At 35.1% G+C, this 24,122-nt stretch overlaps 1 protein-coding gene across 4 annotated transcripts in view; it reads right to left on the reverse strand.

Annotated features, from left to right (window-relative positions):
* LUZP2 (leucine zipper protein 2) overlaps positions 1–24,122 on the reverse strand; it is a 654,481-nt gene that overhangs the window by 146,582 nt on the left and 483,777 nt on the right. The gene's annotated exons all lie outside the window — the stretch shown is intronic.

Raw genomic sequence — 24,122 nt, forward strand, 5'->3', positions numbered from 1 at the left:
CACACACTCCGGCACGCAGGCGACCGGGAGGGGGGGGGCACCGAAGGGAGCCGGGGGAAGCGAGCGAGAGAGCGAGACCGAGACAGCGAGCACCTCCCCGAGCCGCTACATTCATTCTTATATCCATCCATTAGCCATCCACCCATTCATGTACCTAAGCCAGTCACCCATCCAACCTGCCTAGGATTGACATTTGAGATACAAGGAGGAGTTATATTAAGCTTATTTTAGTCAAGTGAGGAAAGAAGCTTGATTTCTTTCAGTTAGAGAATTCAAAACATTTGAAAACTGTTTCCAAAGAAATCTGATCTTTCTAAGCTATGAAATTCTACTCATTTAAATTATGACTCCTTAGTTGCTGCATTAAAAAAAAAAAAAAAAAAAAACCCTCTCCAGCCCAAAACTTCTGAAGGAGACTCTCAACCAATTGAGCCTACACATCAGTGTTTTAAAATATCTGCACTTGGATTTTGATGCAAAGTCAACATTAAGAACAACTACCCCAGAAGAAGCACACACAGTGTTTTCATTGAAGAGAATATTTCCCCTGGCATGCCTCAGTAGAATACCCGCATATTTCAGATGTGTTGAGCAAATAATATATAACCCATATATTCCGAAGACAGAGGTAACCACAATATCAATATACTCTTTTTTTTTTTTTTTTTGTAAATATACGTTCTTAAATTAAACCAGCATAACTATTGGTCTCCACCAAACACTTCTTTCTTTCTCTCCCTGTCTCCCCCTCTCTCTCTCTCCTGTATTCAAGAGGAAGCTTCTCCTTTTTGACTTCACTTTCCAAAAGTCAACAGTATGGGAGAAATATTTCTAGATCTTCTCCCTTCTCTTCATTATTTTTCACTCAGGAGGGTATTTTTTGAGTGGTGGATTGCCCAGAGTCTAAGTATCCATGTGTGTGTCTGTGCTTTTTTTAAATATATTCAGCAGACTTAAGATTGGCATTTTTCTCCCTTCATAGCCTCATTTTAAACTCCTAATCTGTGAATGACATGCTTGAGATAATTTAAGGCCCAGGGCTTGCCTTTTATAAGCAGTCTACTGTTTCCATGACTCTGTGCCTGTAAAATGTGGTTTACATCATGGTTAGGTTAGTATGTGCCTTGCAGAACCATTTCTCTCACACAGGTATGAACTCAGAAAGTAGCCTGGGAATAAATGAGGTCAGAATTAAAGGGCCTAAATTTGCCTGCTGTAGTTACATTCTCATCCTCTAATCTTGGAATAAACCTGATATTAGATCTCCATCTATCTGATGATTGTGCTATTTTTCAATTATTTCATACCATAAAAGTTAAAGGTGTAATTTTAATATTATTTTCAGAGACAGTCCTGAGTTATATGTGTACATACACATATGTAAAATAAAGTATGTGTATATGTATATATGTATATGTATATGTGTGTGTGTACCCACAATCATATAAAAATTCATATATAAAATTGTGGTATTCCTTGAAATATAGGATTATTTGACTGATCAGCAGAGACACCTCATCCATCATCTCAACTTATTTCCTCAACTGGAATTACTACAAGATTTAAATGAGATCAGAATACTAACATTTACAGATAAGCCAGATTCCTGGGTAATCCTTGACTTCTTCATACCTCTCATCTGACATATCTTTCCCATGGCTAAGTTGTATAGATACTACTGCTTAAATATTTGAAAACTCTGTCCACCTTTTTCCATTTACAATTTAGCAACCTGGTCCAAGTTACTACCTTTTCTGTCAGGAATGCTGCAGCAACTTCCTGTGCCGAAAAAAAGTTCCCTTAATAGGACTGAAAATGCTATCATTAGAGAGGTCTGCTTGCTAGGTTGGGCCTTGGCTGGTATCTGAGAACCTGGATTTCAGGAGGGTTTCCACCATTCCTTGATAAGAATAGTTCAGTGTCCCTAAACCATTTGTGCAAACAACATTGATTTTGCTGAACACCTGCTTCCCTTCTGGTAGTTTGAGGTTTGGGTATACGATAAGCAGTGGGTGACTAGGTGATCAACCTCCAATAAAAAGCCTGGACTCCTGGAATCAGGCAAGCTTCTCTGGTAGAGACACCAATTTACACTTGTTTTCACAGCTCATTGTTGGATGAATTAAGCATGTCCTTTATAACTCCTCTGTGATAAGACTCTTGAAAACTTGGATTTGGTATCCTTTGGACTTCTCCCCATACGACTACTTTTAGCTGATTTTGCTTTGTATCCTTTTGCTGTCATAAATCACACCTGGGAGTACGCTGCTTGCTGAATCTTGTGAGTCCTCCTAGCAAACTGTTGAACTTGGGTTACTCTTGGAGACTCCCAACACCCCATCCTCCAGGTTGTCCCCTGCTTCCATAAATAAAACATGATGATTTAATTATTTGCTCTTCAAATGTTTTCATGAAAATATTTATATATCTTCCATTACTATAGAATGAGGTTTGCAAACTTTTTTTTTTTGTAAATGGTCAAAGAGTAAATAATTTAGATTTTGAGAGCCTTATAGTCTCCATCTCAGTTTCACAACTATTCAACTCTGCCACAAAAGGAGCCATATGCAATACATAAAAGAATGAATGTAGCTATGTTCCAATACTACATTTTTCTCAACACCGAAAACTTGCCTTTCTTATAATTTTCACGTCCCTAATTACTATTCTTCTTTTGATTTTTTTTCAATCATTTAAAAATATGAAATCCATTCTTAGCATGCAGGCCATACAAAAGAATGACAGATTGGATTTGGTCTACAAGGCCATAGCTTGTATACTGCTGTTTTAGGATAAAAGCCAAAATGTTGAACATATCTTACAAGCCACACATTATCTGAGCATTACCCTATGTCTCCGACTAAAGTTCTCACTCTATTCTCCTTTATACCATGTGCTCCAGCCACACACAGCTCTTAGGTTGTGGAGCTCTGTGTTCACTCTACTACTGCAGTTGATAAGAATAACCCTCTTCTTTGAACTCTATTCCACAAATCCTCTTTACCTAATAAAATAATATTTGATTTTTTTTCCTCATCTCAGTTTATGCTTCCTCATCAATTTTATCATTATCTCTCTGAGTATACCAGTTGTCATCATTTACTCTTTGAACTTTAGGTACAGTTTCACTCCATTACTTCTCATGGTTTCATTCAGTTATGTAACACTTTCAACAATATATGTTTTTTTCACTAGGCCATCTGCTACAGGAATGTAAGTACAGATAACCTCAATAACTTGTCCAGAATGTGGCATATATTTTGCCCTCATTATGCATCCATTGAATTAATCCATGCATATTTTCTATTTTCCTGGCATTGCCCCATAGACTAGGTTCACAAAGATAACAAAACCCATCTGAAAATTTTGCACACGCTAGTGAGGTGAAACAAACATATAATTTAAATATAACTAAAAGAACTAAAACAGAGCTATACATGGGATACTCACAAAGCATAGGGGTATATCTCTAGAATTTAGGGTGAAAAGAAAGAGGAGAATTCTAATGAGTATGAACAGTAATTGCATTTTGAAGACTAAGTAAGGATGGACAAGGTGAAGGGTTAGGAAAGGACTTGAGAAAGTTAGAACTAGAAGAGAATAAAGAGACACATACACTTTCAATAAGATGTAAGAAGATAGGAAGAGCCCACAGTTTCAACTAGGGACTCAGAAAAGGTTTGTGGAAGGAGATAACATCTGAGGTCTATTTTAAAAATTGAGTAAGAATTAAACAAGATTCCCAGAATAGCAATCTGAAGAGCTCAGTAGACCTTTTCCCAGTGAAACAACCATTTAATTGGTGAAAATTATAAAAAATAACAACCATTTAAAGTCTCTGGAAATTGTCCTGAATACATACAGCAAATGAAGAAATATTCATTCAGAAAAATCTACTACATCTTGGTAAAAACAGTGAGGTTGGTGGCATTTGATCCAACCCCTCACTGTTCCAGCTCCACATAACAGCTCTATGCCAGGTGATTTACTCCAGGAGAGAAAAGCCAAGGAGATGGGATGCTTTTCTTCCCTCAGGTCCCAGGGTCTGACTATGGCTTCACCATCTACCAGGACCATGTTACAGAAGTTCTATTCTGAGCAGTCACTCCTGCCCCAGGTTACTCACAGAGCAGAAGTTCCGTGCAGCCAGGAGCAAATCAAAACACCAACCCCACTCTCTCTCACTTGTACAGCAGGGGTGTTACTTAAGGAGAAATGGGCATTGTTTTCATCTCCAGCTCTGGTGTATTGGTTCAGATCTTGTGCCAAAAGAGAGAGAACAGCCTTAGGAACTCTGGACTGACTTTTTCATTAGAGAAAAAAGACTTTCATGCTTAAGGGTGCTTAAGGAAATAATGGAGGTCATGGTGGAGGACTTTTAATAATGAGCTGGTAGCTTCATGGTATTTCTAACAAAAAGAGAAACAACAGAGCAGCCAGAGGTTTAATAGATAGAACCAGGGAAAATGCAGCCTGGAAGAGCCCTCCTGGGATCACACTTTATCCTAGGAGTCATGAAACTACACTCATATTCCAGGCTGTATTCACTCAGGAGGAATCAGAGTAGGATATGGAATGACTGATACTTTTCCCAATCCACATACAGATCAATCAACAAAGGCTGGAAACAGCAATGGCACAAGTTGCTTAAGCACAACCTCTGACCAAACACTGGTTGAATAGTAAGTTACTCTGATACAATGCAACCCTTAGGAAGCCAGGTTTATAAATAAAATCAGTCACCCCTGATGACATATGTGTGCATGCCTGGAAAGACAGTACACATGCTAAGGTTGTGTTCTCTCAGGAGCAGGCAGAGAGGAGCAAACTTTCCAGCTTCTAGTCACTGGCTGAACATGAGGCAAATTTGGAAATTCCTTTAACTATGAATGAGGTCTCCAAGCCTCATACATATTCATGTGAAAACATAACTGACTCTGGGGCTCATGCACATTTAACCAACAAGTTCCTTACACCGACCCAGGAGTGACCCCTTGGTAACAAGCCTAAAAGATGAACATGACAGGGAAAATTCTGAGCAGGAACATTAGAGGCCACACACTGATAGGGAGAAATAGACTTGACAGATTTAGCCAAGTTGCAAAAACAGAAGCAAATAATCAATGAAATAATAGCAACATAAATTCTTGGGAGAAGGAGGAAATCAGTGTCAAGATTTGCAATAATATGTTATCTAAAATGTCAAGTTTTCAAAAAAATATTATGGGAGATGCAAAGAGACAGGAGACCTATACACAGACACTAAGCAGGTGAAAGTAACAGCCCTGGACAAAACCCAGATAGTGGACTTAGCAGACAAAAAATTCTAGGTAGCTATTACAAATATATTCAAAGAACTAAAGGAAATTATGCTTAAATAATTAAATTATGGTATGATGAAAATATTTTATCAAATAGGGAATAGCATTCATAAGATCAGAATTATTGAAAAGAACCAACTGGAAATTCTGGAATTGAAACTACAATAACCTGAATGAAAAAAATACATATATTAAAGGTGCCCAGTGGTAGATTTGATCTGGTAGAAGAAAGAATCAGCGAATCTGAAGAGAGATCAATAGAGAGTATGCACTTTGAACAGCAGAGCTAAAAAAAGAATGAAGAAAAATCAGCAGAACCTCAAAGAAATTGGGACACCATTAAGCATAACAACGTACATTAATGGAAGTACCAGAAGAAAAGGGGAGAAAAAAAGGAGCAGGCAAAAAATTTGAAGAAATTATAGTGGAAAAATTCCCAAATTTGAAGAAAAAATATTAATTGACACATCCAAAAAGCTCAGCAAACTTCACGTAGGATAAAAGCAGAGGTCCACACTCTGGCACATCATATTAAAAATATTGAGAGACACAAACAAAAAAGACCTTGAAACCAGCAAGAGGGAAACAACTCATCAATATAGGAGACCTCCCCAATAAGTCTAACAGCTGATGTCCTACAAAAAACATGGAAGCCAGAAGGCATATTCAAAGGGGTGAAGAAAAACACAAAATAATCAAGAATATTATAAGCAGCAAAACTATCTTTCAAAAATGAAGGCAAAATAATTACATTCCCAGATGAACAAAAACAGATAACTTATAGGAAGCAGTTCTATCTTACACTTAATACTATAAGGAGTTCTTCAGGCTGAAAGCAATTGGCAGCAGACAGTAACACAAATACACATGGGAGAAAAATAGAACACTGGTAAGGTAATTAAGTAGGTAATTATAAAACACAATATTCTTGTACATTTCTTCTCTTTTTACTGATACTGATTTTAAAACAAATACAAAAAAGAAATATAATGTATTTGATAATAACCATACAAAGGAAAAGGTGGGGACAAAGCAGATAAATTGGAATAAGCACATGATACCAGATGGCAACTTGAATTCAGAGGAAGAAATGAAGAGAAACAGAAATTATAAGTAAGAATTTTAATATAGCCATTCCATAAGTATATACTTGCTCTCCTTTCTTCTCTTAGCATGTAGCTTCTTTAAAAGATACAAGATAACATATATAGTCATGATATGTATAAAAATCACAATACAGGGCAAGAGTCATATTGGTATACAATTCTATGTCTACTTGAATTAAGTTAATGTAAAACTGAAGTAGATTCTGATAATTTAAGATGCATATCATAAGCCTTGGAGGAAGCCCTAAGAATATAGCTCAAATATATAGTTAAAATCATTAAAATAAATTAGAATGTTACATTAGAAAACATCATATAATACAAAAGAAGGAAGTAAATTAGTGTCAGAATAATAAACTAGTCATGAGACATACAAAAAAACAAAATAAAAATAGCAGACATAAATCTAACTATATTTTAACATTGATTGTAAATAATCCCATCAGAAGGCAGAGATTGCAAGACTGGATTTAAACAAAAAAGAGAGCAATATATTTTGTCTCAGAATTATTCACAATATCCCAAAGTGGAAGCCACTGAATGCCCATCATCTGATGAGTGGAAGAACAAAATGTGTATATCCACCAAATGGAATAATATTTAGCAATAAAAAGGAATGAAGTACTGATGCATGCTATAGCATAGCCGACTTTGAAAATATTATTCTCAGAAAAAGAAGTCTGTCATAAAAGATGACATATTATATGATTCTATTTATATGAAATATCCATAATATAAAAATCTATAGAGACAGAGAGAAGACTAGTAATTTCCTAGGCCTATGGGGAAAAGGGAAAAGGGAATGACTGCTGACAGGCACAGAATTTCTTTTGTAGTGATGAAGATGTTCTAAAATTGGATTGTTGCAATGGCTGTATAAGCCTGTGAATTTAGTAAAACCACTGAATTGTATACTTTAAATGGGTGACTTGTATGTTACATGAAGTATATCTCAATAAAGCTGTTTAAAAAATGAGTATGATTTAACCAAATAATGAAAAATTGGAAGGCTATTTCAGGCAAGGGAGACAGACATGAGAAGAAAAACAGAGAAAAGAAATGAAGAGCTGTAAGAAATGCAAGACTAACCCAGTTTGATATTGATGAGACCAAAGCAGTAGGTTGGGGTAGTTCATGGAACGTCTTACAAGCCAGGCTAAGGAGGTTGGACATAAACCTATAAGGACTGGATATATCAAGATGGATTTAGCAGTGAAAAAATGAGCAAATTGGAAATATAAACAGACAACTCTTTTTCTATAGTGTGGAAGACAATTTGGAGAAGACTGAAGGCAGGGAGGCCTGTCAGTGATTCAGAAGTGATGAGAACCTGAACTAACACAAACTATGTGAAGGTATAGAAAAATATTTAGAAGGAAATTCACAACAATTTTTCTGTGTGATCATAAATAAAATTTGCAATCATATTAAAAATGTCTCTCTGCATTTTATTGTAGGTCTCTGTGTTCTAGAATTAGACAGGTAAGATCAGCGGCTTCACTCCTTTTGGGCGCTCCCATTATGCAAACAGCAGGGAGGAGTGGAGAAGGCTGTGGAAAGGATGCATTCTGACATCCAATTACACTGCTAATCTCTGAAACTCGCAAGTGTGCCTCCTGCCAGTGGCATCTGGCAATTAATACTGAAATGTGGTTTCCAGCTTGCAAAGAACTTAGAATTTCAATGAACAGATTTAAAGAGAAGAACTGGACCTTACTGTTTTTCAGCAGTGTACTCAAAACCAAAACTTGACATAAAGGTAGTTATTAGCATATAATGTGAATTAAGATGAATCTATACACAGTAATTTTCTATTAAAGTCAGCAAAAATTTGACAATTAGTAAAGTTTAATGTTCTTATCCTGGAATATAAGACCCTCCAATACCTGAATTAGGCAAGTTTTCCAGCTGCGGTCTCATGTCTCAGACCCTTTAACCCTGCTGGTCCATCTGCCTCAAAGAAACTTCCCCAATTCTTCCACCTGGCTACTTCTCTTTAAAAACTCAGTTCAAACCTCAACTTCTCTTCAAAATGCTTCTTAAATACTCCAATCACACCCTCCCAAACATCCCCACCATTCCCAAAAGTGATATTAAGTTTTCCTGTTTTCCTACTCTGTACTATATCAATTCTGACATATTTCCATTTTGAAATATATCAGAATAATATATTTATATTATCTTATATATTTATAATATAATATATGTTATTTATAAGTATATTTTATGTGTACATATAGTTTGTATGTATGCATAAATCATATGTATATATTTAGAGTTTTTTTAATATTGAAAGGTATATAATGTAGTGTTTGGAAGGCTGGAATCCAGGAGTCATAGTGACTTTGTTTTAGTAAAGTATCTGGCACCAAATATTTAATCCTGCCCTTAATCTTTAACAGCCATAGTTACCTTCTCTAAGATATGGGTTTACTGATATTAGAACTGGCCGTGAAGCCTTGGTTCCCAAACTTGTCTGCACAATGAAATACACTGGGGAACTTTGAGAAAATACTTATGCCTTTGTCCATCCCTAGAAAGTTTTAGAGCCTTGGCTTTAGAAACTTTAAAAGATCACCTTGTCTGTCTAAGGTTCAGACAAGTTTGGGAACAACCATCTTAAAATTTTTGTGTTTTGTGCAATCAAGTGTGTATGAGTTAGGAGCAAACTGTGTGGGCCATACTAGGCATTTAAGAAATGGTTGTTAGTATTATTTCAAATATTTTGGGTTTCAGGAATGTAAAAACCTTACTTGTTATTACTTTTTTTTTTCATGGAACGTAGGTGAGCTACTTAATATAGGGATAGCGACACTCAATAAATGCTTTTAGACTGAATGTATTAGAGTTAATAGTATTTGTTAAACTTCCCCCAAATTGGGAATTTACAGTCCCACAGGGAGAGGAGGCAGATACTGAGACAACCACAGCACAGCACAGTAAAACACAGTGCACGGCATCTGAGCTCAGAGCACTATGAGAGTACAGAGGAAAACTGGGCTAATGCACTTTCCCCGATTATACACAGGAGCTGATGAAGAAGATGAAGGAAGAGGAAGAAGAGGAGGATAAAGGAGCTAACTTTTATAAAGCATTTGATTCTCTGCCTGGCAGTGCACTAAGTCATAATCTATTATCCTGATTTTACAGATGAAGAAGTTGAGACCCAGAAGATGAAAATTTTGTTCCCCCCACATCTTTAAAAACAAACAAAACCAACAATTCTAATGTATGGCAAATCCAGGAACTGAAATCTGATTCTTTTTCCTCTCCAGGTTTAGAACACTTTAGTGTTGTGTTGAACTAACAATTCTCTCGAATCTAAAGAGGTTTATATGGACATTTTTTTGAAGGAATCCATGAATTGATTGGCTATAGAGAACTGTTATAATTTGGGTACTCTTGTGTGTATGTCTTTACATTTATCAAGTGAATTAGTTCAATTGTTAGTAAGTTAAAATAAGTAAGGATGAAACTAGACAATTGGATATCCTATAAAGAAACAAAAAGTCTCAAACCCTTAACTCACACCATATACAAAACTGAACTTGAATTTGATTCCAGACCTAAATATAAGAGCCAAAAATTCTAGAAAAAAAAACACAGGGGCAAACCTTTATGCTTTGGGTTAGGTAAAGATTTCTTAGATAGACACAAAATCCCTAACCCCAAAGAAAATTTATAACTTTGACTTAATAAATAATTAAACATTATTTCTCTTTAAAAGACAATATTAAGAAAACGAAAAGTTACGCCACATACTGGGAGACAACATTTTCAAAACAAAAAACATATCTTGCACCTGTAATATAAAAAGAATATCAAAAGAATATGAAAAGGCTTGAACCTGGAATATAAAAAGAATACTTTCAACTCAATTATTAGAAAACAAATAACCCAACAAAAAATGAGCAAAACAGTTGAACAGATTGAACAGACACTTCAAAAAAGATGTAGAAACGAAAAATAAGCATATGAGAAAGATTAAACATCATTAATTTTAAGGAATGGCAAATGAAAAGCATAATGCTCTACCACTACACATGCATTAGAGTGGCTAAATTAAAAAAAAACAAAAGCAAAAACAAAAACAAAAACAGACCAATCCATGTATTTATGGGAAAGCAGTGCTATGGGATCTCTTAAATATTGCGGGTGGGGATACAAATGGGACTTGCAAATGGAGCATCCACATTGGAAAACAATTTGGCAGTTTGTTATAAAATTAAACACGTACTTATTATCAAATTACCCAACTCTTCTACTCCTAGGTTTATCAAAAAAAGAAAAAGATAAACTACATGTCCATACAAAGACCTCTGGGTGAATGTTCTTGGCACCATTATTAACAGTAGTCCCAAACTGTAAACAAATAAAATGCCAATTAGCTGGTAAACGGATAAAACGTTGTAGCATGTCCATGGAAAGGAAAACTACTCAACATTAAAAAACAACAAAATATTGACATATTCATTGATACATTCAACAACCTGGATGAATCCTGAAGGCAATATGCTAACTGTTCCCATTTATATAATATAGAAAAGGCAAAACTATAGTGACAGAAAACACAAGCTGGATTGAAGTAAGGACACTGACTGCAAGGTTTCCCAGGATAATTTTTGAGATGATGGAAATGTTCTAGATCTTGATTTTTGTGACAGTTACAAAATGTATATATTTGTCAAAACTCATTGGATTATCCAAAAAAAATTGGTGGATTTGTTGAATGTAAATTATGACTCAATAATATAAATAAGTAAATAAATAAATAAATAAATAAAATTAGTATTTTTTTTCAGCAGATATACAAAGTGTGAGGAAAGTCAGAATATGAGAATATATTATATAAATGATAGTTCGTCTAGAAAGTAGGGCATTACTTAAAGTCCATTTCTCTGCAATACATTTGGATTATTTACTGCTATATAAATCACATCAAACACAGTATCTGATGCTAAAACGTGCTTGATAAACATCTGTTTAATTGATTAATCATTTTTGACCCCAGCTAATTAGCTCTAACTTGTAGTCTTGTTTTTCTTTTTCATATCTGTGCCTTAAGAAGGTACATGATGCATATCCTTTTCTCTCAACGGGGAAACTAAAATGATTAAACTTTAAAAAAAGGAATGATAACATGATTTGTTGTATAAGATTTTCAACGAAATTCCTATCACTGTTTTGGAAAATCATAATTACCATAAAAACACAATTATGATACAAGAGGGAGCTTATTAGATTCATGAAGTGTAATGCATTGATAACCAACACCTGTGGAGGCCATAGCACTTTCATACATGATGTGGAAAGATGCGGATTTTCCATATTTCCTTTGAAACGTGAGGATTCATAAAGTTGCACCCAGTGGGCTACCTAGTGGATCCCATTTACGTCCTCCTATCTAAACACAACAGTACATTTCAATCCTACCTCAGGCTTGCCTGTGAGCAACATGAAAGAGGAAAAAACCCTGTTTTTATATTTTCAATTTACTTGTCTACATATACTCAAAAGAAAAAAAAACTAGAAGGGAAGGCAAGGGAATCAATATTTGTTTAGTGCCTACTACGTTGTTAGTTCACATATCCTAAGGCTTTTTGATCACAACATTTCTATAGTTCAGTGACGATTTCCATTTTGTAGTTTGGAAAATGGCTCCGAGAGGTTCTGCAACTCACTCAAGAGTAGGAAGAGCTTGGATTAGAATCCAAAGTTCTATCAGAACCCAAAATACTTGATTAGCAAAATTACGACAAAAAGAAAGTTAAATTTCAACTTTCTTTCTTTGAATAATACTAACACTTACCGTGTTCTTAGTATGTTCCAGGAACTATTATAGTTTCATAATTTACTTGCATCAACTCATTAATTTCTCATAATAACTCCATGAATTAGAACCTATTATTGATCCTATTTTACAAATGGGAAAAAAAGATAGTTTGTTCAAATTCACACAGTAATTGACAGCTCAGTATAAAAGTGTTCTGGCTCCAGAGTTTCTGCTTTTAAATGCTGCACAGTCCTGCCTCTTATATGGGTTGAAGATAAAGATAATGAGCCCAGTTGTGAGTAAAATGTGGGCTTAACGAATGCCTAAAATAGGAAACAACAATGCAAGGACTCTCATTTTTTTTCTTATTACCCAGAGCATTTGAATCCACATTTTCTTTCATAACCTAGTAGGTAATTTTAAATGAGAAAAGTTTCATACCCCATTAAATAGCAATACAGTTTCCACCCTCATTAAATTGTTTATTAAAGAGAAATTGAAAATATTAGATTATAATGGTTTTTTTTTTTGCCTCTTTTCTGGGTATAATGCTTTATATCATCAACCTCCTCCTTTCCTCCCTTCTTTTGTCCTATATTTACCTTAAGTCAAGAGATATTTTACTTAGTAACTAGTAACTAGTAAAAGAAAAGGAGAGTCAGGACCAGTGGGCCTGCTGATCAGTCAGTTGTCTTGCATGGTGCCAAGTTGCTGCTGGTAAATGCCTGGCTGACTGGCATGGCAAGCCATGTCCAGGCCCCAAGAGAGGAGAAGGGAAAATCAGAAAGCAGAAGCTGATTTTCTTATATAAGCCAAGAGCAGACTCAGCCTTGTTTCCACCATTAATAAGATGTACTATACATGAGTGTGACATTTTCCTCTAAAATGTATTAGCATCATCATCAATGCCCATAATGATTTGGTACCAACCTATCTTCCTCATCTCCCCTCTTGCCTCTCTCCACAGGTACCATATATTTCAGCAAGTTCCTATGGTACTTTATTAAATAGTGATGAATTCCAAACCACCATCCCTTTGGCCAGACTTGTCTCAATAAAGCAGTATTCTGTACTTAATACCTCTTTCCTTCCTTCCCTCATTCCATCCACAAATATTTATTGAGTATCCACCAAACATAAGCATTGGTACAGTACCTTAAAGGTATAACTTAATGTCACTCTTCCATGAAGCTTGCCCAAGGTTTCCTCATCTTTGACACTCTTCACTGTGATCTCCCTCCCGGGAGAGCTGGATAAAGGGCTTAGAAAACACCATGTTGTTGTAAAATTAACTGTAATCCTTTGTCACCCTTAATAGACTAAGGGTTCCTGTGTCTACTACAAGATATCAGGGGCACTGATTGAAGATATGATGCCAAATAATAAATGTAAATATGCTCTTTCAGAGGTCCAGATACAAAAGAAACACTAGTAACTTAAATGGCAGTGCCGAAAGGGAACTCTGATCACTTGATTTCAAAGGGTGGTTCTTTCTATCACATCAATGTCTACAGAATTTTAAAACTAAGAAAGAGGAAAACCAAAACCCAACCCTTACAAAAAAGATTCCTTAAACACCTAAGACCTTGCAACTTAAAGTATGGCCCATAGACCATCAGTCAACACCATCTGGAGCTTGTCTGAAATGCAGAATTTGAAGTTCTATCTGTAACCTACTGAATCAGAGTCTCCTTTTTACAAGGTACACAGGTGACTTTTACACATGCTAAAATTGTGGTGCACCAACAGAGCACCTGCATGCAGTATAGCTAAGCTGGGTAGTAATACAAAACAGCCAGAATTGAATGGACAATCTATAAGCCTATGCTTGATTGCTACCAAACTCTTGCAGACTAAAATAATGTTAAAATCCAAAAAATATGCAAATAAAGGGTTTCAAATAAATGAAAATATTAATATGGAGCCATAATTTTCCCCAATCCTAAACTAAAAGCAAATTGAAAAAAATAAAGGGCAGGGGAATGAATATTGAGTTAATATAGTTTCTTCTCAGTTTGGGGGAAAAAAAAATCCAAGGAGCTAGTTTTGGTAATTTTATTTTTAGAAGATTTTACAGAGTTTAATGAATAAATTATCAGACATCAGCATATCAAGTTTTTTCAGGATAGAATCAATCATGAAACAAAATTATTATAGTAAAGGCTCCTTATGCATCAAGATTAAAGAGAATTTCCATCTATTATTCCCACATACAACATGTTAAAGTTAGCTGAAAAGGAGAATGTAATCACTCAGATTTATGTCTCTAGATAATAGGCAAAAACAACTAAGAAATTTTCTTTAGCTCTTGGTACCTAAATTCATTTATTTTTTTAATAAAGAAACTCATATAAAATCTCTATCAGGAAAACAAAAGTATATAACCTTAAAATTTCATTTCTGAAAAAGTATTATGCCCTAAGTCTTTGATTGCCTAATAAATACTAAACAGACATGAGCTGTGTTGTATCTGGAATTCATTTTTTCAAGGTTCTTTTGCCTTTATAATGTTTAGATAAATAAAACAAAGAGTTTTACCTTCAGGGAAGGGCATGAATTGCTGTCTCCTTAAGTTCCAAGCCACCTCTGTACTTTAAGGGGAAAAGGGGCCTGGAATATGGTTTTAGATATCCCAGAGACTGACAAGTATGAGGGCCCAAGTTAAGAAAATGTGATGCATTTTTTGAATGAGAATAAGAACAGTAATTTTTTTAGACTCTGAAAAAGTTTTCAAGCAATATCTTATGAAATACATTTCCCTTTGAATAAAAAAACAATTAATTGATACTGGCATGAGTAAATGATGATAATACAAGATGTAAGTACAAACTTTTCTATAAGGATTAGTAAAAGTTGTAAAACAGTCTTTCTTTACGTGATAAGTTTCTCTGTCCCTTGCAGCATGCAATGCAGTACTAGACTCTAGCAGGTACATCTTAACTGTGCTATGTGGCTTGCCTGACTTGCTGCAGGAATCACTGATTGAGCAAAAAGGTTTTATGCATGGTGTTTCCACACATTATATACTATGTCCCATATGGATATTTCCAGTCTCAGGGAATTTTCATTCTTCCAGTTCTGGAAGGTGGGACAGCAATGGTTAAAGGCAGGGTGAGGAGATATGCTAATTGTGAGACTGACAAAAAGGGATTATGCGGTCATGAGTATTGTTGGCTGTAAATTTTGGCTTCTGGCTAAGCAGCATGAGATCAGAGCACTTGAAATTATCTTCATATCCTCCCCAAATACTGCACCCCATCCTACCTTCCCTGTTTATTCCAATTTATTCCACCATTAGCAATAAATTGAGTTCTATCCTTAGCTAAAAACAGTTGCATCATGAGCTTAAATTCTCTTTCCAAAGGGATTTTAGGAAAGTAAGCGTAGAGAATAGAGAGGGCAGAGAGAAATAAAAAATAAAGCAAGCATCAAAGCAGGAAGACTGAGGGGAAAAAAACGCACATTACTTTTTTTTTTTTTTTTTTTTTTTATTACTAATAGATGTGAGCCTGGCATCTCTGTGAAATTCAGAGAAAAAATTTAGCAAACCAGTTCTAATCAGGAGGGGATAATCCAACAAAATCAGAGGCAATTCTATAGGGGAGAACAGCCCACACATGCATGAGACTGAAATTGAAGATTTTGGACCCTTACAAAATGAAGGTCCTGTGTTCTTGAAAATTTATTTAATAAACTGCTCTGACTTGGTCCTCAAATAGGTTTTGTTAGGTCCATAGGACAAAGGATAGGGACTGAGATACCTGGCATTTTTCTTTAAAGAATAGTTCTTTAAAGAACTATTTCCAGGTAGAGTGATTAAATTGATAGTGTTGGTCAGGAGTTAAAGACTGCCAGTGTATATGTACTACTTAGCGATTCTACCTTGCCTTCATCATTTGTACATTCCTTTTGATAAATTATGAATTTTATGGATAACTTTCTTTATCAATTGCTCTAAACTGTGCCTGTTTTAGTGGCTTTCTAAATAATTACCTTCAGAGGTAATTGGCTTCTTTATCATCTGTAGGCTAACAAACATCATTGTAACTGAGGAAGAGTAATAAAATGAAGTGAAATAAACAAATTCACAAATGTGCTTTTGAAATGTCTCCCGTCATGACACGGAGGAACATCTAAATGTGTTGCCAAAAGTAGTATTCAAAGGAGAGCAATAACTTGCTCTTGTTTTCTGAAATTATAGTTGGCACCATTAAGATAAATGATACGGGAAACAAGGCATTAAAAAAAGGTATAATGAGTGAAATTACTCTGTTTTCTTCACTGTTCCTTCTTGCTATTTTATGTTCAAAATAAAAAATTATGTTTAGAATAGAGATCCACACTGGGATTGTTCTATATTTTAATTAGAGATGAAAAGCTATTTGAGTTGTAGTGTGTCCCTGAGTAGTACTTCCAGAGTGCTCAAATTTGACTCTGAAACAGGCTATCATTTCCAGTGTAAAATTTCAGAACCTAAGATATATTACATTCAATAGTGCCTTGATCTTCAGTATGCTCTAAAGATACAGAAGGCATCTCCCATTGAAAAAGCATTTTTTTTTTTTTTTTAGGACAACACAAAATCAGTTCATCAACTGGCTAGTTCTGTCCCTAGAATGGAAATGCTAACAGCCTTGGCAAGTTACACAAGGGGGTGATTTTCCCCAAGGGACTCTTGAGAGCACCAATAATCCAAATATGCTCCAGAAAGGAAATGGGCAAATTCAGTTATAGTATTATATACATTATTATATGTATACGGCAATGGACTCCTCTCCCTGGGCAAGCGTAGGTAGGGAATTTCAGTGACACAAAGTTCACTCCACCTCTAAGATCCAAAGAAAAATATTCTAGAGCTAATCTAAAGTTAGCTTTCTTTGTTTAGGTTTAGTGCACAAAGATTACCACTCATGTCCCATTCTCTAACATTCCTTAGTTTACAGATTATATTCATTCCAAAGTCTGCACAAATATAACAAATATTATTTTTTTGCAATCATAGGACATTGGTGAGTAAATTCTGACAGACTAACTCTCTCTGGGGACTGGAGACTTGCTATAGGAAAAAAATATTTAGAGCTCATTCAGGAATAGCAAATAAGCAGTAACTTAAGTAACAGCTCTAACTTTTAGGATTAGTTTCAAGTCTTGGATTGAGAAAGATTCTGAGGCAAGATCCAAGCTCTGTGGAAAAGAATGCTATGACCCATTAGCAAGGTGTGGTAGGTACAATGTGGGGGATGGAGACAAGCAAATAGATTCATATTTTAAAAAGCATTTACAAACGCTCACACCATTAACCTGCTTTGTTTTCCTGTGTGATAACATTTTTCAAAACCTGAAGTAATGTTAAAATTATAAAGTAATATAACACTTACATGCATTATTTAAAAGTGTTGTACTTTTAGTGATTCCTAATATTTAGAGAATCCTCAAAGTTTTGGGAGAAAATTAATGTCTACATAATGTTAATTTGGTATGATTTCTGATAAGTAACACATGTAAACTTTGAGAAACCTCTATATTTACTCCATTGCCTGGTAAATAATGAAAAAATAAGTGTGGCGAGTTGGCTTTTGTTTTTTAAGCATAGTGGCAGTAAGACTAAGAAGTTGGGTTGGCTCTGACAAGGCCAATTAATTTTCTCCTGTTTCCTAACCTGTAGGTCTCTAAAACTGGTATAGTAAAGCATAAGATTATAGGGAGCCATAGAAAAGAGTCCTTATTTCCAAATAATTACCAATTCTAAACTGAAAGCATTAAATTCTGGTAATCAAAATGATTATGTTTTTAAGGAAATGCATTGAGTTCTATCTACCAACAGATATCCTGGATTATTTTTCATATTGTCAAGCCTATATGCAGGTGTGACCTTAGATGTTTGAGTATATTAGAAAATATTTCAAAAGTTATAATATAAAAATTGCCCTAAGATACCAAGTCGAAATATAGCTGGAAAAATGTGATATAGTAGAGTCAAAAGACTTAGATTAGAATAAGATTCTTCCACTTACCTTAAAATTTCAGAAAACTCTTTTAATGTCTCTGGGCCCTGATTTTCTGATTCATGACATAGGGACAATATGACCTGCCCTGTCTGGCTCACAGTTATTCTGAGGCATGAACAAATATGTTTTGAAGACCCTAGAGCTGTTGGAATCATGTAAGAAAATAAAATCAGTAACCGCTCAAACTTCTTGTGTAAGGTGCCCATATGCTTTGGTACTAAAGCCCATTTAACTGGAGACTGACACTTGAATGAATGGCACTGAAATGCTTTTGCTCATTAAACAACAAGTTTAAATGTTGATAAGTATAAATTAATCATAAATAGATGCATAAAATACTTTAAATTACACAAGTTTAAAAATTAAGGAGCAACTGCTTCACAGAATTTCCTGAGAGAACTAAAACCATCAGAAAAGGATCTGACATTTGTTGGTATCCAGAAGTAGAAATACCTATGGTTGTAGCCTTATTTATAGTAGCATACAACAATGGAGACACCAAGTTGAAGGTCTGGTTCCTGGAGAAAATACCAATGAAAGCACTCACCATTTTGCTGTCTGAGATTCAGGAGAACAGCTGCATCTTGTCTATCACTACATATGCCAGAATAATTGTCAGCATTTTAATGCAATGACATAAATATATGCTATGGAATAGTTATCAAAAGAATAAAGAATTTTATATTTTATATTTATAAGGCTCTGCAAAATATACCTTGATTCACTATTCTTCAATAAATCAGTTCAATTTTTAAAAAAATAAAAGCCATACTGATGGCAAGTCTCATAAATCTGCTTTGCAAGTATATAATTTTGTGGCTTTGTGTAAGCATACACTTCTCTAGGCTTCAATTTGCTTACTGTGAAATAGATCTCACAGCATCCCTTCTCTGGTGCATAGGGGTTTGATGCATCACAACACTGGGAAAAGTATAAAATGTGAAATATATATATATAAGGTATTATTTTCATCACTTGATTATAAACTCCTTAAACGCAGTACTTTATTTATTCCACCATTTTATTCCAAACACTGAATGAAACATGGTATTATTCCATTGGTTTTTTCAATAAATAACAGGAATAATGAAAAAACTCAGTGAGGGAATCTAGTATGTCACAGCTCTTTCAGAGAAACAAATAGAATGCATCCACATTGAATCTTTCAAAATATTGCAATGTGAAGGGCTCGGACAGACCTGGGACCAAATAGTCTATCCATCCAAAACCTAAGATCAGGACACTGTCATGGAGTTCATAAGTGCCAGAGGACAGAGCAATAGGGGATGCCAATAACTGCTACAACTCATGGGCCATAGGAACATGGATGGGATTTTAGAGGGTAAAGAGAGGGAAAAAATAGCCACATGAAGAGTCATTCACCAGGGTGACCACAGGAAGTAAGAGGAAGGAAAGAAGAGGGAAGGGAGGTTTAGACTGAATTAGCAAAGAACATTAATATTTTCTTCCCATAATGGATAAAATTACTGTCATTTCTAATTTCCAATATCAGTTGTCTGTGTGGTGATCAAACATAGATCCTAAATGCATATGACAGATTTGAATCCTTTCTTGCTTGCATGCTATCTCAATGAGCTTGAACAATTAACTTCTCTAAGTCCTCACTTTACACACACGCTCACACACACACACACACACTCTTTCTCTCCTTCTCTCCCTCCCTCTCTCTCTATATAATGTGTATACATATTATATACATGCACATTTGTATATATATATATGTATATACACACTCACTCCTCTCTATAGTATAAATATATATTATATATACACATTTGAACAGGCATACCTCTTCTTATTACACTTTGCTTTACTATGCTTCATATATATTGCTTTTTTTATGTATCAAAGGTTTGTGGCAACGTTGAATCAAGCAAGTTTATCATCACCATTTTTCCAGCAGCACATGCTCACTTCATGTATCTGTGTCACATTTTGGTAATTCTCACCACATTTCAAACTTTTTCATTATTATTATTATATCTGTTATGGTGTTCTGTGATCCATTATCTGTTGGGGACAATTAAGGTAGCATATATAATATTCACCTTCAGCGATACCAGTAACATGCAACATGGCCGCCAGGGCTGATGCAAGAACAGCCTAAGCTATAATTAGCCTTCTTCAAGGAAGTAACAGTAGTTCCCGCCTAAGCAGTAGCTAGTTCTCGCCTAAACAGTAGCCGCCCATTGGCCATCCACCCCAGCAACAGCAGCCACCAATCCCAGACCGCCACTTGTTGTTACTAGCCACTCCCTCCACCCTTAGAGTATATATACCCTGCCTCTTCAATAAAATTTTGCAGCTTGATCAGAAACCTGTCTTGCTGTCATTCTTCGTCTCTCTTGTCCCATACCATTCTTCCCTCGCAGGACTTGGAGCCTCCGTTGATCGTCCCGCGGGCCAGGACAATTATCTTTGATGTTACTAGTGTAATTGTTTTGTGGCACTATAAACCATGCCCATACAAGACAGCAAACTTAATAAATACTGTGTATTTGGCCGTTCCTCTCTGTCTCCCTCTTCTTGAGACACCCTATTCCATGGGACAAACAATATTGAAATTGGGCAAGCAATAACCCTACAATGGCCTCTAAATGTTCAAGTGAAAGGAAGATTTGCATATGTCTCACTTTAAATCAAAAGCTAGAAATGATTACACTCAGTGAGGAAGACATGTCTCAGACAGGCTGAAAGCTAAGTGTCTTGTGCCAGTTAGCCAAATTGTGAATGAAAAGGGAAAGTTATTGAAAGAAATTAAAAGTGCTACTGCAGTGAATACATGAATAATAAGAAAAGTGCTGAATATGGAGAAAATTTGAGTGGCCTGGATGGATCAAACCAGTCACAACATTCCCTTAAACCAAAGCCTAATACAGAATAAGGCCCTAACTCATTTCAACTCTTTGAAAGCAGAGAGAGGTGCAGAAACTCCAGAAGAAAATTCTGAAGTTAGCAGAGTTGGATCATGAGGTTTAAGGAAAGTCACAATCTCCATAATAACAAAGTGCAACTGCTAGTATAGAAGCTGCAGCACATTATCAGGAAGATCCAGCTGAGGTAATTGATGAAGGTGGCTACACTAAAAAATAGATCTTTAATGTAGGCAAAACAGCCTTCTATTGGAAGATACTACCTAGGTCTTTCATAATTAGAGAGGAGAAGTCAATGCCTGGTCTGAAGGCGTCAAAGGACAAGCCGTCTCTCATGTTAGGGGCCAATGCAGCTGGAGACTTTAAGTTGAAGCCAATGCTCATTTACCATTCCAAAATCCTATGGGCTTTAAGAATTATGCTAAATCTACTCTTCCTGCTCTCTTCAAATTGAACAACAAAATCTAGATGACAGCACATCTGTTTACAATATAGTTTATTCAATATTTTAAGCCCACTTTGGATACCTACTTCTCAGGAAGAAATACTGCTCATTGATAATGCACCTGGTCACCAAAGAGCTCTGATGGATATGTGCAATGAGATTAACGAGATTAATGTTGTTTTTATGTCTGCTAACACAACATCCATTCTGCAGCTCAAGGATCCAGGAGTAATTTCAATTTTCAAGTCTGATTATTTAATAAATGCATTTCATAAGGCTATAGGTGCCATAGATAGTGATTCCTCAGATGAATCTTGGCAAAGTAAATGGAAAACCTGGAAAAGATTCACCATTTGAGATGACATTAAGACCATTTGTGATTCATGGGAGGAAGTCAAAATAGCAACATTAACAGGAGTTTGGAAGAAGCTGATTCCAACACTCATGGATGACTTTGAGGGTTTCAAGATTCCAGTGGAGAAAGTAACTGAAGAAGTGAAGGAAATAGCAAGAGAACTAGAATTAGAAGTGGAGCCTGAAGATGTGACTGTATTTTTGCAATCTCATCTTAAAACTTTAACAGATGAGAATAGCTTCTTAAGGATGAGGAGAGAAAGTGGTTTCTTGAAATGAATCTCCTCCAGATGAAGATGCTATGAACATTGTTGAAATGATAACAAAGGATTTACAATGTTACATATACTTGGGAAAGAACTTCGACTGTGGGCAACATGCTATCAAACAATGTCGCATTCTACAAAGAAGTCTTTTGGGCAAGGAACAGTCAATCATCATAGCAAACTTCATTGCTGCCTTATCTTAAGAAATTGCCACAGACACCAGAACCTTCAGCAACCACCACTCTGATCAGTCAGTAGCCATCAATATGCAGGCAAGACCTTCCACCAGCAAAAAGATTATGATGCACTGAAGACTCAGAATGTTAGCATTTTTTTAGCAATAAAGTATTTTCAACTAAAGTATGCACATTGTTTTTTAAGCCACAATGCTATTACACACTTAATAGACTATAATATAGTGTCAACATAACTTTTATATGCACCAAGAAACCAAAAAATTTGTGTGACTCACTTTATTGTGATATTTGCTTTTTTGCACTGGTCTGGAACTGAACCTACAATATCTTCGAGTATGCTTGTACATGTACTTGTATATATATATATACACATGCACACACACACACACACACACACACAGATCCAATACTTCGTAGTACCTATGTTGTGAAGAGTAAATGATATTTTGCTAAGTGCATATAAAGCACTTAGCAAAATATCTTATATGTACATAGTGGACAATATATATCAGTAATTATTACCAAAGAGTTTCCATTTCAAAAGCTTCAAGATTAGACATCTCGACAAAAGCAGTAAAATTAAAATATTATACATGCATGCAGAACATTTTATGTATTATTTTTATAAATGCACACATACCACAAATGCAATATTAATTGTGGTGTGACATCATCTTTATGATTTCAAAAGACCAAATGTTAGAAATCAGACAGGATTGAAGAAGAGTTCAGCAATGGAATAAAAATAAATTGGTCTCCATAGAGAAAAATTCAGTTCAGGAAAAATGTCCCTGCTAAAATGTATGTTCGAGAAACTTCCTGCCCAGACTATATTTAATCCTTAGCCCTACAAGACATGAAATGGAATTCAGAGATAATTTCCAATTAAATTTAGCAATGTCTCCTTTTGAAAATCTTATCACAAAACCTAAATACTCTCCTTCCATTCCTCACCTCAATGGGGAAGTTAATAGATTGGATTTCAGGTGATTGAGGAGCCCTGTGGAAATTGTTTCTGAAATTGTCAAAAACAAAACAAAAGTAGGCAAAGGGAATTAAATGGCTTATCTATTAAAATAAATGTTTGAGCTTCCCAATAATTTTTTTATGAAACATTAAAACAGTAAATTCCATTTAATAACATCTCAACATACCAATGTCATCGCTTTTTTGTCTGTATTTATTGTTTGTTTAATGAGACTAACAGTATTGCAGAAGTCTTAATAAAATGCGAAACTTTTCTTCCTGCTTAACTCCACTAGTTGGAAAATAAACTGTTACAATCTTCTTAAAAGTAACTTGCACTAGTTATCAATAGCATTAGCATTATTCAATAATTTTAGTAAATTATTTAATTTTTAGATACTATTTAATAAAACTATCCATAAAGTTAAAAAAATGTGTCTTTTTTTATAACTGTAAATTAAAATCATACTGTATAGCATTTCTGTTTGGGATGATGGAAAAGTTTTGATAATGGATGGGGTGATGGTAGCACAACATTGTGAACTTAAATTAACACCACTGAACTGAATGTTGTTAAATGGGGGAATTTTAGGTTATATATACATTATTAGAATAACAATTCAAAAAATTCCATGGAATTGCACAATACAACATTGAACCCTAAGGTAAACAATGTACTAGCGTTAATAGTAGTACAATTATAAAAATATGCTTTCATCAATTGTAATAAAATGTACCACACCAATGCAAGGTGTTAATAATAGGGTGTATATGGGAACCTGTATTTATGCA

The sequence above is a fragment of the Choloepus didactylus genome, chromosome 6 (genome assembly GCF_015220235.1).
Source record: "Choloepus didactylus isolate mChoDid1 chromosome 6, mChoDid1.pri, whole genome shotgun sequence".
Lineage (NCBI taxonomy): Eukaryota > Metazoa > Chordata > Mammalia > Pilosa > Megalonychidae > Choloepus > Choloepus didactylus.